This window comes from Sinocyclocheilus grahami, unplaced genomic scaffold (genome assembly GCF_001515645.1).
Source record: "Sinocyclocheilus grahami isolate Dianchi unplaced genomic scaffold, SAMN03320097.WGS_v1.1 scaffold1196.1, whole genome shotgun sequence".
Taxonomy (NCBI): domain Eukaryota; kingdom Metazoa; phylum Chordata; class Actinopteri; order Cypriniformes; family Cyprinidae; genus Sinocyclocheilus; species Sinocyclocheilus grahami.
The window spans coordinates 199,481-215,518 of NW_015506375.1; the positions used below are offsets into that span (position 1 = coordinate 199,481).

Below are 16,038 nucleotides of genomic sequence, written 5' to 3' on the forward strand. Positions count from 1 at the left end.
AACTCCAGCGTATTAATTTGCCAGACACTACTGGAACTTCAAACAGGACTGGGTCCTATGGTCAGATAAAAACTAAAAATCTGCTTTTTAGCAGCAAACACTCAAGATAGGTTTGGTGCACACAGGAGTAAAAAAGTACCCCATGTGTACAATGAAATATACTGCTGGATCTTTAATGTTGTTGGTGTATTTTTCTGCCGGAGGTCCTGGACATCTTGTTTAGATGCATGGCATTGTGGATTCTATCAAATAGCAACAGATAAAAAATTGAAAACTGACTGTCCATGCTAGAAATCTTATAATGGGGCAAGGTTGGATCTTACACCAGGACAATGATCCAAAAACAAACATCAAAATCAAAACAAAAATGGGTCACCGAGCACAAAACGAATATTCTGCCATGGCCATTCCAGTCCTCTGACCTGAACCCTATAGAAAATGAGTGTGGTGAACTGAAGAGGAGAAGCTGGGAAACTGAAGGGTCTGGAGTGATTCTGGATGAAGAAATGGTCTCTGATCTCTTGTCAGATGTTCTCCAAACTCATTAGGCATTATAGGTAAAGACTCAGAGCTGTTCTCTTGGCAAAAGGTTGATGCAAAAAGTATTGAATAAAAGGGTACCATTAATTGTGGCCAACATGTATTAGAGAAAAGCATTTATTTCATAATGAGATTTCCCCCCATTTTCAATTCTTATTCTTTAATGAAAGGTTATATTTTTGTAAAAAATAATTTAAATATAAGATCAATAGGATTAACAATGCAGATTTATTTTTTGATCATATTTACCAAGGGTGCCAACAATTCTGACCACGACTGTACATGAAAATGTTTGTAAAATGGCACAGTTTTTAAATATCTGAAAGTACACTTAACATCAGTCAGTCAAGCATTATAATATGATAATCAAGTATTATTTAATGATAGAACTTTAGTAATTAGAATTTAAACATGATAACCATGTATGAATGCATATTAGTCATTTTAACTGAACTGTTGGTGGTGCTTTTTGAAAGTGACAAAATGACATGACATGTGGCCAAGTATGGTGACCCGTACTTGGAATTAGTGCTCTGCATTTTACCCATCCAAAGTGTACACACACAGCAGTGAACACACACACCGTGAACACACACCCGGAGCAGTGGGCAGAGAGAGAATTGATGCCCGGGGAGCAGTTGGAGGTTTAGTGCCTTGCTCAAGGGCACCTCAGTCGTGGTATTGAAGGTGGGAGAGAGAGCACTGTACATTCACTCCCCCCACCTACAATCCCTGCCGGTATGAGACTCGAACCCACAACCTTAGGGTTACGAGTCTGACTCTCTAACCATTAGGCCACGACTTCCCCTTGGTCATTCAGTGTAATACTGATAAGATAATAATGATACGAATTCTACCAATAAGGATTTAAATTTAAAACACATTAAGGATTAATGAGCTGCTGGATTCATGAATATTAATCAGGTTGTGTGTGTTCGCTCAAACTGATTTGCTGAAATCAAAACAGGGACGATAATAGGTGAGTGCCAGCCAATGAGATTGCCGTTTACGCATTAGTTCCACTCACTACCGGAGAAACCCGGCAGTTCTTAAAAGCTAAAGAATTCCAAAGGAATGCTGTTATTTTGACAAGAAAATACAACAAAGAATATTGTTTACATGTAGTGCGTCAATTCTCTCTCTGCACGTGTGTGTGAGACAAAGTGACGGCAAGGTGTGCGCCTTCACACTAGAATTTATAGTACGTTAAATACAGGTGCGCTGCGCATCCATTCAGATGAACTGAAAAATATCACAGATTGCTTGACAGAGAGTGAAACTCTGAAGCGCTCAGTCAGAGTGTCCGGCGAGTGAAAATATATCTGTGCTAAACTTATACTCAGCCTCCAACTCACACACTGGCGAGTAAAATCTGAGAATTTATTAGCCATTGGCTAATGTTAGACATCATTTAGTCGCCCGAGTGAAGATTTACTCGCATATGCGAGTGATTTACTGTTGACAAATATGATGCAGGACAACAACTCCATAAATGCAGTTATGCCACAAAAATTTAAGACATTGGGGCAAAAAAGTTTTTGTATTTTCTGTATTAGTTTTTGTCTCATATTTATATCATATGATAAGCGATATCACACCAGCAGCAAGAGCAATATCACAAGAGTGCTGTTTTTGTCACGAAGAACACGAGTGCAAATGGGATTTTATTCAAGAGTTCAGTAAATAAGAAGTTAATATTGTGCAAAATTTAAACGCAATATTGTGCGTTTTGTTCAATTTTGCCAACAAACATATTACCTATAAAGCCACAGCAAAACTGTTGTGCATCTCCAAGCAACACAGCGGTGTTTAGTTTCTGAATGAATCTGCGTTTTGAATGAATCGTGTGAACCAATGATTCAGTTTACTGAATTCCTGAATGAATCAGCCGTTTGAACATATCGACTCAAAGACATTTACCGCCACCTGCTGGAAGTTTTAGTTTCTTCTTTAGAGTATCATTTCATTTATTTAAAAAAAACATTAAAGGGATAGTTCACCAAAAATAAATAAATTCTGTTATCAAACTCACCCTCTTGTTTCAAAACTGAATGACTTACTTTCTTTTGCACAACATAAAAGAAGGTATTTTGGTCACTAGTAACTTCCATTGCATGAACAAAAAATACTGAGATGTTTCTCGAATTATCTTCTTGTTCCATATTTTATGTTAGGCCATTGTAGCCTAAACATTTAACACAATATTAGGTTTAAATGATCTTTTGGGGGTATTTTCACAGCCAAATTTAGTTTGCAATTAATTAGATTAAACATTTTAATCGACTGACAGCCCTAAAAAAAATACACACACATGCATGTATATATTTCATAAAAATATGCTGTTTATATATTAATTATATTTATATATAATATAAATTATATGAATATAAATATATACATGTAAATAATTTCAACATATATACTGTATGTGTGTGTATTTATATATACATAATTAATATACACAGTACACAAACATATATTACGTAAACAAAAACTTTTATTTTGGATGTGATTAATCGTTTGACAGCAATAATATACATACACATGGACAAAAATGATGCAAATTATTCTTATATTTTATACAAATCTTACATTTACATATAATAACATCAAAAATATTATCTAAAATTATTAATATCTTAATGACATATATCAGGGATTTGAAGATTTTATAATTTCAGTGTGAAATATGACCAAGGCATTCTTTGTGAGATTCACCCACTTACAGACAATCCCCTTCACACAAACAAGTTTGCCTGTTGTTCGTGACAAAAGGGAAGTGTAATGATACTGCAGCGAGTGTACGTCACACTGAGCTGATGTGCTGCGAGGGTCTGCAGTGAGAGTAACACTCAACGCACACACAAACACACAGCTCTGACCTTCAGTACAGCAGCACTGCTGCTCAACCACTGATTTACACACCAATCACCGATGCAGCAAGGGAAAACACCACACAAACCTTTCTGCACAGTGCACACTAGGGATGTAACGATTCACTCAACTCACGATTCGATTCTATTCACGGTTCGATTCACAATAGTTTTTTTACAAAATGAGATTTAAGACAAATTAGAAATTAAATGTGTCATTTTATTATCGCTTGGACATAATACTGTAAGTTTTTTTGTGAAATTGAAATATAACACTATAATCATATACTAATATAGCACAAATTATTGCTCTTTTGTTGGTTTTGATTGCTTCTATTGTCCTCATTTGTTAGTCGCTTTGGATAAAAACGTTTGCTAAATAACAAAATTTAAATATAATGTAAATGTAAATGACAAACCTAAATTGACATTTTAAAACAAGCCCCAAATCAAATAAATAAGTAACACAAAATAAATCTCTTCATATAAACAAACTAAGGCTTTGTCTGTGCTCTTTCCATTTAAAATTAGAGGCAACCACTGCATTTTAATCATGATACAAACAGAGATGCTGCGTACATGCAACATGAGCAGTTTTTAATCTAAATTACATTGTATAATTTCAAAATTTGAAGCAAAACAGAATGGTTTGACTTCAGTTTTGTGAATCTATGCATAAAAAAAATATCTGCATGAAACAAACAGCAGACGAGCTGAATGAGACGCAGATTCACTCTCTGCCAGCAGGTGGCGCTTAAAGTGTTTCCTTGGTTTCCGCTGTAAACAAAGCAGCGCTGGATTTATGAACTTTAATATGCATTATACAGAGGCAAGAGGAAAAGAAAAAAATACCATCGAAAGACAGTAAGTTCCCCTCTGACATACGTTCATATAAAATCCAACCCCTAATAGAATCGCGATTTGTTTAGCATCTCAACCGATTTGAATCATCACATACTTAAATCGATTTTCAACCGGCTCGCGGTTAATCGTTACATCCCTAGTGCACACCATGATAATTCTTACACAATTAACACCTAACAACACAAACAACAGGAAGGAAGAGACCGGTCTTCCTTTGAGAAACTAATAACAATAGAAGTAAATAAGCAACACACTTCAGGCATTTTAACAGGCCCCCGATGTGGTTATGCAGAGGAACGCCAATGCTAACTAGCTAATTAAAAACAACAACAGCAATAATAAAAAGTCTTTTAAAATCTTAAAATAGACTTTAAAACACATACAGTGGGGCAAAAAAGTATTTAGTCAGCCACCAATTGTGCAAGTTCTCCCACTTAAAAAGATGAGAGAGGCCTGTAATTTTCATCATGGGTATACCTCAACTATGAGAGACAAAATGAGAAAAAAAATCCAGAAAATCACATTGTAGGATTTTTAAAGAATTAATTGGTAAATTCCTCGGTAAAATAAGTATTTGGTCACCTACAAACAAGCAAGATTTCTGGCTCTCACAGACCTGTAACTTCTTCTTTAAGAGGCTCCTCTGTCCTCCACTGGTTACCTGTATCAATGGCATCTGTTTGAACTCGTTATCAGTATAAAAGACACCTGTCCACAACCTCAAACAGTCACACTCCAAACTCCACCATGGCCAAGACCAAAGAGCTGTCAAAGGACACCAGAAACAAAATTGTAGACCTGCACCAGGCTGGGAAGACTGAATCGGCAATAGGTAAGCAACTTGGTGTGAAGAAATCAACTGTGGAAGCAATTATTAGAAAATGGAAGACATACAAGACCACTGATAATCTCCCTCGATCTGGGGCTCCACGCAAGATCTCACCCCGTGGGGTCAAAACGATCACAAGAACTGTGAGCAAAAATCCCAGAACCACACGGGGGGACCTAGTGAATGACCTGCAGAGAGCTGGGACCAAAGTAACAAAGGCTACCATCAGTAACACACTGCGCCGCCAGGGACTCAAATCCTGCAGTGCCAGACGTGTCCCCCTGCTTAAGCCAGTACATGTCCAGGCCCAAAACCTCCTTCCATCAGCAAGGCCATTGAAGATCAAACGTGTCTGGGTCTTTCAGCATGACAATTACATGTCCAGGCCCGTCTGAAGTTTGCTGGAGAGCATTTGGATGATCCAGAAGAGGATTGGGAGAATGTCATATGGTCAGATGAAACCAAAATATAACTTTTTGGTAAAAACTCAACTTGTCGTGTTTGGAGGAGAAAGAATGCTGAGTTGCATCCAAAGAACACCATACCTACTGTGAAGCATGGGGGTGGAAATATCATGCTTTGGGGCTGTTTTTCTGCAAAGGGACCAGGACGACTGATCCGTGTAAACGAAAGAATGAATGGGGCCATGTATTGTGAGATTTTGAGTGAAAACCTCCTTCCATCAGCAAGGGCATTGAAGATGAAACGTGGCTGGGTCTTTCAGCATGACAATGATCCCAAACACACCGCCCGGGCAACGAAGGAGTGGCTTTGTAAGAAGCATTTCAAGGTCCTGGAGTGGCCTAGCCAGTCTTCAGATCTCAACCCCATAGAAAATCTTTGGCGGGAGTTGAAAATCCGTGTTGCCCAGCGACAGCCCCCAAACATTACTGCTCTAGAGGAGATCTGCATGGAGGAATGGGCCAAAATACCAGCAACAGTGTGTGAAAACCTTGTGAAGACTTACAGAAAACGTTTGACCTCTGTCATTGCCAACAAAGGGTATATAACAAAGTATTGAGATGAAATTTTGTTATTGACCAAATTCTTATTTTCCACCATAATTTGCAAATAAATTCTTTAAAAATCCTACAATGTGATTTTCGGGATTTTTTTTTCTCATTTTGTGTCTCTCATAGTTGAGGTATACCTATGATGAAAATTACAGGCCTCTCTCATCTTTTTAAGTGGGAGAACTTGCACAATTGGTGGCTAACTAAATACTTTTTTCCCCCACTGTATAAGTCACGTGACAACCCTTAAAGGGATAGTTCACCCAAAAATGAAAACTACCCCATGATTTACTCACCCTCAAGCCAGGTGTATATGACTTTCTTCTTTCAAACAAATACAATCATTGTTATATCAAAAATATAACAATTTTCTGGTCCTGGTTCTTCCAAGCTTTATAATGGCAGTGAATGGTGGTCGAGATTTTGAAGCCCAAAAAAGTGCATCCATCTATCATAAGAAGTGTTCTACACTGGTAAATAAAGGGCTTCTGAAGCAAAGCGTATTTGTAAGAAACATATCCATATTTAAAACTTTACAAAGCATAATCTCTAGTTTCCGCTAACTGTCACATTTGCATTTACGAGAGTGGCGTTCCAGCGGATGATGTAGGACGTAGGCATAGCGTAAGCTCTGGTGAGAAATGACAGGACATTTTTTAATAAAACTCCGACTGTATTTGTCTGAAAGAAAAAGTCATATACACCTAGGATGGCTTGAGTGTGAGTAAATCATTGGGTCATTTTTGGGTGAACTATCTTTTTAAAGCAGTAGTTCACCCCAAAAAGAAAATTGTCATTTACTTCCTCATTTCATAACTTGTATGACCTTTCAACAGTCAACAGACTATAGTCAAAGTAGTGCTATATTTAGGCATGAAAACTAGTCAGTGAGGGATAGGAGTACTGTAAGTTTAATGGATTATTTGTTTGTAACATCTTTCCAAAAGACTTTCTGTAGACAAAAACTGCATAAAACAGTTTTAAAAGCTGTACGTTTTAAAATTGACTGCAAGTCTATCCCTCACAGCCCTGTTGTCATCCATGTAAAATTCAATATGTCATTTAACGTAACTAAGGTTTATGCAGTCTCATGTCTTTGGACCACAAAACTCTTTAAAATATCTTCCTTTCCAGTCATTCCAAATCTGTATGACTGATATGGGGGCAGGTTGTAGGCAAAATTATAGTTTGGCTGAACTATCTCCAACTACTGCTTTTCATAATAGCATAATTATAATAGGAAACATTAAAAAAAAAAAATAGTCAGATTTGATATAGTCATTATATTATATATCACTTAAATGATCTCGACTATAAAAACACAAGTTTCACTCAAAGACCAGCAAATAAATGTGAAACGCTCATAACACATATGTAAGGAGCCATTCACAAAAGATGTGCTTAGTGTTCAAAAACAGCAAGCAGCCCAACAGAATGAAATTAAATGTAGGGTCTTGTGAGGTGTTTTTCAGAGTTGAACCACTTTTAACTTGACATGGTGTACTAAAAATGTGAGATGCAAGAAAAAAAGTGCCAAACATAAACCAACAATTAAATAAACAGTGCCGAGAACATATCCTATGTGAACGGCCCTCCAAGTCATATAAAGATGTGGCTCTTTTTCATGTATTTGCTTATGTTTACACCTTAAAACATAAAGAGAATATGAAAAACAGCACTATCTGCTTACAGCAGATAATCCAGATAAATGTCCAAATATAACATTAAACGGTACATAAATCTTGGAAAAAAATCCTCACAGAATGACAAAACACACTAATTTGGCTATAACTCTTTCTGGGTCAAACTAACATGCTCTCACACATCTAAAGACCTCACAGTCTCATATGTCTGAAGGGCTGTCAAAATGGCTGAAAAACAAAATTCTAATTTTTTACTTAAATATGATCAATATTCAAATTATATTTGATTGTAAAAGGCATCATTTTAGTTAGGGGGGCTTTTGGCTTCTCTCCCGAGGCCACAAGAGAGCGCATCGAGCAAAATATTATGAACATTTCTTCAAAGCATAATAAAATAACACGACTATCTTTGAAAAAAGTGCATAATGTTTAAAATAATGTTTATAAACCTTATATAATTAATAAAGTTGCTTAAACAATTAGAAAAAAAGCATCATGCATGTATGTATAGTAGGGCTGTGCGATTAATCGTCATAAAATCGCGATTTGAGCTTGCGCGATTTCTAAATCGCATTATAGCACGATTTTCCACGCCCCGACCTCCCCGCAGTATGCTATCCGAACCAATCAGAATGCAGCGCGCCTAAATGGAGCACGAGAACAGACCGGGCGTGCATACAAACGTAAAGCCAGGTTCACACACACCGTCTGTGGTGCATATTTTTTCCGCACCCGTGTGAACGGATCAGAGCGTTCACACTGCATGCGATTGCGGTCCGGCAGTGCGCTCCAGGAGCGGTGCGTCTGCAGCAGTCATGCTGCGATCGTTTCTGCACGGAATCTATTTCTGCTGTGCTGCATGCGCTGAATTAAAGTGACAGCGCATTATTTGCGGTAAAAATTAACATGGATTGACACGGAAATTTAGTAATTACACCATAAATGCATATAATTAAAGTCTACGGTTTCACAGTCAACACATGGCTTTTTGGCTAGATTTAAAACAAGGGAAAGTGCACTTTTAGATAAACAAGGCAATAATAGATGGCACTCGTGGTGGTAGTTATATTTATTGAGTTTAAAAGTGAATATGTCTATGAAACATTGTATTACTGTACTGTGATAAAAGAGAATCACAATGCTGAAAAAGCATTTTCAGAAATAACGTTTGGATTTGAAATGGACAAAATAATGGACAAATGTTGTGTTTGTGGTAAACAGCCATGGATCAGGAGCGGACTGCAAACGCGTCCTGTGCGAAAGCAAAATGAGTCCGTGCTGCTTCTGCACCGCATACACATACTGTATACGCACTGCAGACGGAGTACGTGTGAACTTGGCGCAACAAATCTAGTTCAACATCTGAGGCAACGCCACAAAGAGCTCTATGACCAATGCATGGCAAAAAAAATCCCTGGACACTGGATTTTTTTTTTCTTCTTTCTGCCATATATGTCTATTCTAGAGACATTTTGTTACACCTTTACTTAATGATTATTTTGCCTTATGTCTGTTCTAGAGACATGTTACAGCTTTTTGATAAAGCTCTAATTGGTTTTCTTTTGGAAATATGTTTCAAATTCACACTGACTGCATTAATGACTGTAAAGTATGTCTGTGTGTGTCAAAATCGTGATTAAAATCAAAATCTCTAAATTGATCAAAGAAATCGCAGTACGTTTTTTTTTTTTTCCCCATATCTCAGAGCCCTAATGTATAGTTTAATTCAACGGACCGAAAACCAATCACAAAGAGTACTTTCTTCAAAAATACCTGCTGTGAAGAATTTAAACTCCTCAAAGGCTCATGACAGAAGTAAAGACAGATACTCCAAAATGGTTTCAAAACAAAGTCCAGTGTTGATAGCCGTAGACGAATAACCCTGAGGATGACTTCAGGGCCCAGGAGGTCTCTGCCTAAAATAAGATCCACATGCGGACCACTCCAGAGGTCCAAGCTGGGAAAAGCAGCTTCCTCACACACTACGGCATAACAGGAAGTCGAGCTAATTCCCGGAAGTACAGTGATAGAGGAGAGTGAGAGAGAAAAGAAAAAGCCTAAATGATCTGGGTTTCGGGTCATACACAGGAAGCGACGTGTCTGGGTTTGTCAGGAGTGGCTGCCGGAGCGAGACGAGGCCTTCAAGAAGCTGACATGCCCAGACAGCTGGGAAACAAGACAATAGAACGGAGTGGGAGAAGATAAACTGCAGACTGAGTCCTTCTGAAGGTTTCTCCTGTACATCTCACCAGTAATCAGTCAAAGGTACAAGAACATTAGAAGAATGACGTCATCGCCGGGTTACAGATGTAGAATAGAGACTATATTTTAAAAAAATTGAAGAGATTAAGGAGATTACTGTAATCAAAAGTGGATGTTAGACTCAATTATCTCAGACTAAATGAAAGGTGTTTGACAAAACTACGATCAGAATGTTGAATGAACTACATTCATCACTGCAGCAAACACTGACGGAGAATTTAGAATTAGGCAACAACTGATGACTTTAGCTTTTCTCTTCTGATTGCTGATAAACAATGATGCCAACAAAAAAAAACTGAACAAAGGGAAATAATATTTATATAAATAATAATTTGAGTGAAGAACATGAATAATATAATAATATGAACAATTCATAATTTGAAATAGTTTTAAACTGGTTATATAAGCAATTGTTGACATGACATTTTAAAGTACTGGAATGTATAAAAATCTGATTATGAAATAAAGCTAGTATACCAAAAATCACAACTCTAAGATCATTAGAAATGTTTTTATTACTACATTATCAATCCCGATTTGTCTTAACAGTTTATTAAACAATTTAAATACAATTGTTGAAATTAGGCTACAAAGTCACTTTAATTGTATCTTTTTATTTTATTAATTTAATCTTGACTTACTAATTAATAATAGTAGTAGTATATACAGTGGGTACGGAAAGTATTCAGACCCCCTTAAATTTTTCACTCTTTGTTATATTGCAGCCATTTGCTAAAATCATTTAAGTTAATTTTTTTTCCTCATTAATGTACACACAGCACCCCATATTGACAGAAAAACACAGAATTGTTGACATTTTTGCAGATTTATTAAAAAAGAAAAACTGAAATAACACATGGTCCTAAGTATTCAGACCCTTTGCTCAGTATTTAGTAGAAACACCCTTTTGATCTAATACAGCCATAAGTCTTTTTGGGAAAGATGCAACAAGTTCTTCACACCTGGATTTGGGGATCCTCTGCCATTCCCCCTTGCATTTAATGCCATGTCAGCATCCTAGGCAATTTTCATGGCAAAAACTATTTAAAATAAATACAAGTATAACAAATACAATAAAAACCAGCAAACAAACAAACACAAGTTATAATACTACTAATTAATAATAATTAACAACATATAATTATTTCTAAAATTTATGAATGTATATGAATAAGACTGATAAAGCCTTTTAACCTGGTTAGATAAGTATTTTTGACATGCTCTACTGCTCTTTAAACTACTAAAATTTAGAGAAAAACAGAGTGTGCATTAAAAGACCTCTAAGATAATTTTCTTTTTAACTTTTTTTTATTATTATTACACTCATTCTCTTAGTGTATAAAAAAGAAATGAAAATACCACGTCACTTTAATTTTATCTTATTCATTGAATCTGGATTAGTACTAATAATTTCACTATTTTTTTTAATTATTTCTAAACAGTATGACTCATTTTCAACCAGAAGTTCATAAATAACTTTTTTTAGGAAGACTGAAACGCAGCATGTTATAAGATCAGGCAAGTATATTTCTTTTATACTTTTAGTATAAACTTTTCTGGACTCTCCAACCATTACCAGCGGAACAGAAGAAATGTTGCAAGTCAGCCAAGAGTATAGTAACTGTTTAGCTCGGGATCAATGAACGACTTTTACAAGATAAAATCTTGGACATGAACACACATTTACAGCTTCAAATTAATTTTAATTTGATGCCTCAACTGAGCTGAAACAACCTGCATCCATGACACACGGTCCTACGCGTGGGCACGGTCCTTCCCTTTTTTTGGATCTCTAGAAGATAGCAACTGGTAACATTTGATGTGTTATAACAAGATAAAAGAAAAGAGTTCTGTAGTGATTTCACAACATCTGCACAAATCAGTGTGGTTCAGATCAGCGCCACACCCGTCAGCAAACACCTATAAAATACTCACTATTCCTGCCACAGAATAGGCCTAACCAGGTGGAATCCTGCTCAAAGACTAATTAAACCCTAAGAAATGGACAGATCCTTATCAATGAAAACCATCCTTAGAACCAAAGAAGGAAGGCAGTATACAAACACTCCGCTTTCATGAGCTACAGATGAACTAGCTCTACTTGTCTCCTTGAAAAACCAGTTTTGTCCAACACCTTTATTTCCTTTAACCTAGCACCAGTGGGAAAACCAACCAGATGATCCAGCTCCACATCTACAATACACAACCCTTAATTTAGGCTATTCAGCTACTAGACTCATCATTCACATGGACTTGAGACTCTTCATTATGTCATCAGTCGAACCGGTTGGAGTTCTCTGATTCCTCCGAGGACAATCCGAGGGTGTTCTGAGCAACATTAGTTTCATCGTTTGTCACTGCTGATGTTTATGGCTTGGTTAGCGAGGGCTGGTCACAGACGTCAGAGCTGACAAATTCAGGAGGGGCTCATTTTTTTGGGACACTATGTAACGCATACCAAGCAAACTAAAAGCCATTATTCCAGAAATTGAGGTGTCATGCTAGTGTTGCTACAATCAAACTGCATTCACCGTCAAGGCATAACTCTGAAGTTTTACGTTGCTATGGAGACCTGATGCTCAAAATGTTCTTTTCACCATCTATGCTGACTTTAGCATTCAGTCTCTCTCCAGAAAGAGGCCTGCAGTTCAACATCTGACTTTACACACATACACACACGGACAAGTGAGGTAAGATGTGTCAGTGGGTAAGGTGTCATCTCCTTAAAGGGGTCATATGATGTTGCTAAAAATAACATAATTTTGTGTATTTGGTGTAATGAAATGTGTTTATGCTGTTTGAGGTAAAAAAAAAAAACACATTATTTTCCACATACTGTACATTGTTTCTCCTATATGCCCTGCCTTTCTGAAACGCGTCTATTTTTACAAAGCTCATCGGTCTGAAAAGCGAGGTGTGCTCTGATTGGCCAGCTATCTAGTGCGTTGTGATTGGCCGAATACCTCAAGCGTGTGACGGAAATGTTATGCCCCTTACCATACTGTGATGCCGTGTCCCGGCCGGAGCGATGAGACAAAAACATTAAAACCAATTATAAATGAGGCATTTGTTGCATCCAGTGGGGACATAAGTACAGATTATAATGACTTACTGTCTTTTTTTTGCGTTGCGTTGTATCGCGCTGCGTAAACATAAAACCATGTCTGCATTTGTGATCAGAGAAATGACAAACAAGCGCTACTCTACACTGCTCAAAACTAGCGTTTGAATCATCAGTGGCAAATCCTTAAAATGAAAACGTACTTGCAGTCTGAGAGTCAGAACAGCCCGCATTGGAGTCTACTCTCCCAGGATCAGGAAACAGTCCTCCATAAAATGCGCTGCACACATCTGAATATTTGGGTTGAACTGTTCTGGAACAGTGTTGTAAATACAACTTAACCACTGATTTCTAGTCGTGTCCTCTTTTGGAAGGCCAAACAAAGTAGTTTCACACGGCGGGCTAGAGTGAGCGGCGGCCGGCGGGCTTGCGGCAACCACATTTAACGACCCCGGGCTGGACTCCGCTTCGTTCACAGTGATAGCCGATCTGGCGATCCCCAGTGCAAAGTTGATGTATTTCCTCAGCGACCAGCACGGATCAGCTCCAGGCATGACGAAGCGGATATCGTGGATTTGAGACTTTAGTCTTTGCAACTTTACAGATCTTCTTTATGCACCAAGAGCTTGTAACACTCCAAAGAGAAAGGAAAAATTTAAAATTGCATCATCGCAGGAATAGTTCACTCAAAAATGAAAATTGTCATCATTTACTTACCCATCATGTATGAGTTACCCAAACCTATAGGAGTTTCCTTCTTATGATATTTTAAAGAATGCTGGTAATCAAACAGTTGATGGTCCCCACTGATTCCATAGTATTTATTTCCCTACTTCACAAGTCAACTGTTTGATTCTTCAAAATATCTTCTTTTGTGTCCAACATGAGAAAGAAACTTGTACAGGTTTGGAACAACATGAATTGGAGTAAATGACAAAATCTTAATTTTTAGATAAACTAGTCCTTTAAGTAAACTGTGCATAATTTAACTTTTTAATAAAGTGGTCATTATATATAATATACATGGCAGATGAAATCAACTGTCAAAGCAAATGTGTCCAGGTATTTAAAAAAAATTGTATATGACATATATAGCAATTCAACAATTACATGCATTTTAGGGCTGGGCGATATGTCAAAAATATCTTATCGATAATCGCCTTAAAAAATATTGCGATATCCGATAATATAGTCTACCTAAGCCCCACCTCCACCACACCCCGCCCCCACCAAAACAACATTGCTGACATGCACCATAAACACACACCATGTTCAGTTTGGTCTTAATTATTGCCACAAAACTATTGAGGAAAAATAATAGAACCCAATTTTAAGTTCACCATGGTGAAGTTGGACATTCTGGCAGTGATTGTAAGAATGATAAATGCATGTTGATGCGCTAGGCTGTACTACTGTCCTCTCATTCTGCATCAGTACAAACACGTGCACGTGTTGCGCGTGTTTTGCTTGCTTGAGTGTTTCTGCATTATATGAGTGGCTTTGAAATATAAATTGCAGCACGTTTCAGATGAGAAAACAACTTCTATTTCTGAAAATATCACAGTTAGGAGATTTATAACAAGTGGTTCCCTGCATTACTACAGCAAAGCACATGATTACAGTACTAAGCAGCTGCAATGGAGCAGCTCTAATGCTATTAAATTAAAGATGAACAGTGAAAGTAACAACAACTTGTAAAATACATTTTAATGGGCATAATTATGTGTGAAAATAACCGAAGGATATACAGTGAAACAAAAAATGATTCAGAGACCAGAAATACTTTTTTTATATTTTTTTTACTAATGGGTGCAGGACACTATAGTTCATTTATGTAAGTGAGGATAGCAAAATAAAGTAAACTGTGACAAATCATACCCAAAAATTCTTCATACAGTGGACTACCAGTAAAAACTGATACAAATTTGGGTCCAAAAATTATTCAGACCGAGTCTGGGGGAAAAAAAAAAAACTGAAGTTGAGGTTTTCATGAAGCTGGGTGACAGCATGCCCAGGAGACTACAGGCTGTCATTGAGGCTAAGGGTTGCCCGACAAAGTATTCATAGTTGTGTCTTAATTATTTTGGTTAATTGTAATCCATTACATACCTTTCTATCAAAATTATCTAACATTATCAAGATGAATTTGTTCTGACACAGTGTAACTCTGAGTTCTTGTCATATTTTATTACCTTTTTCTAAACTATAGCGAATAAACTGTGATAATGTGAGAAATGTTGAAGGTGTCTGAATAAATTTAGGTTTGACTGTATCTATTTGATAAATGAAGTTAACCAACTAACATTATACATACCCTTTTGGTTTCTGTACCCAATATTTAAAAAATGTACAAATGCAATAAAAAAATTGGTATCGGTACTCGGTATCGGCAAGTACCAAAAATAAAAGTATCGGTATCGGGCGAGTACTGGAAAAAGTGGTATCGGTGCATCCCTAATGTAAACAGAATCAAACAAGCTGGCCAGGAGGCAATTTTGTTACCGTAGTGTCAGGGAGGTGCTATTGGTTGAAGAGCAACTACACATGGTGCACACATCCTATTGAATTGCCGGTTTTAATTACAGAAGCTCAAAGGAAACAATGAGGTCCGCGTGAATGACTAATATCTGACAAGTATACGAAAACCACCCCGAAAATGCAACACACACCCCTGAAAGAGGATACCGATTGTAAGAATGTTGCTGAGCGACAGCTCACAACCACGTTGAACACCGGCGCTCTGTGCACTAGAAGGTCACGGAGAAGCAGTGGCTCCGCGTGAGGGGCAACTGTCTGAGACCCTGGGGAAAACAGCGGGGTAGACTGGCACAAGGGGGAGGGGGAATAAAGGAGGGGTGTGAGCCAGCTTGTCATTTATCAGTATTTTCATCACACCGTGACTATTTCAAGAGGAGGGAGGTAGCAGCCAGTACACAAATAGACGCCAGCTGAA

At 37.4% G+C, this 16,038-nt stretch overlaps 1 protein-coding gene and 1 long non-coding RNA gene across 14 annotated transcripts in view; one reads left to right on the forward strand and one right to left on the reverse strand.

Annotated features, from left to right (window-relative positions):
• Positions 1-1,372, forward strand: part of LOC107567917 (uncharacterized) — a 20,715-nt gene extending 19,343 nt beyond the window's left edge. Inside the window, exon 3 of the long non-coding RNA XR_001606683.1 lies at positions 1,361-1,372. This is a non-coding gene — a long non-coding RNA (uncharacterized lncRNA). The remainder of the gene's footprint in view (positions 1-1,360) is intronic.
• The window catches only part of LOC107567913 (serine/threonine-protein kinase MARK2-like), a 49,695-nt gene that overhangs the window by 30,748 nt on the left and 2,909 nt on the right, over positions 1-16,038 (reverse strand). The window lies entirely within an intron of this gene.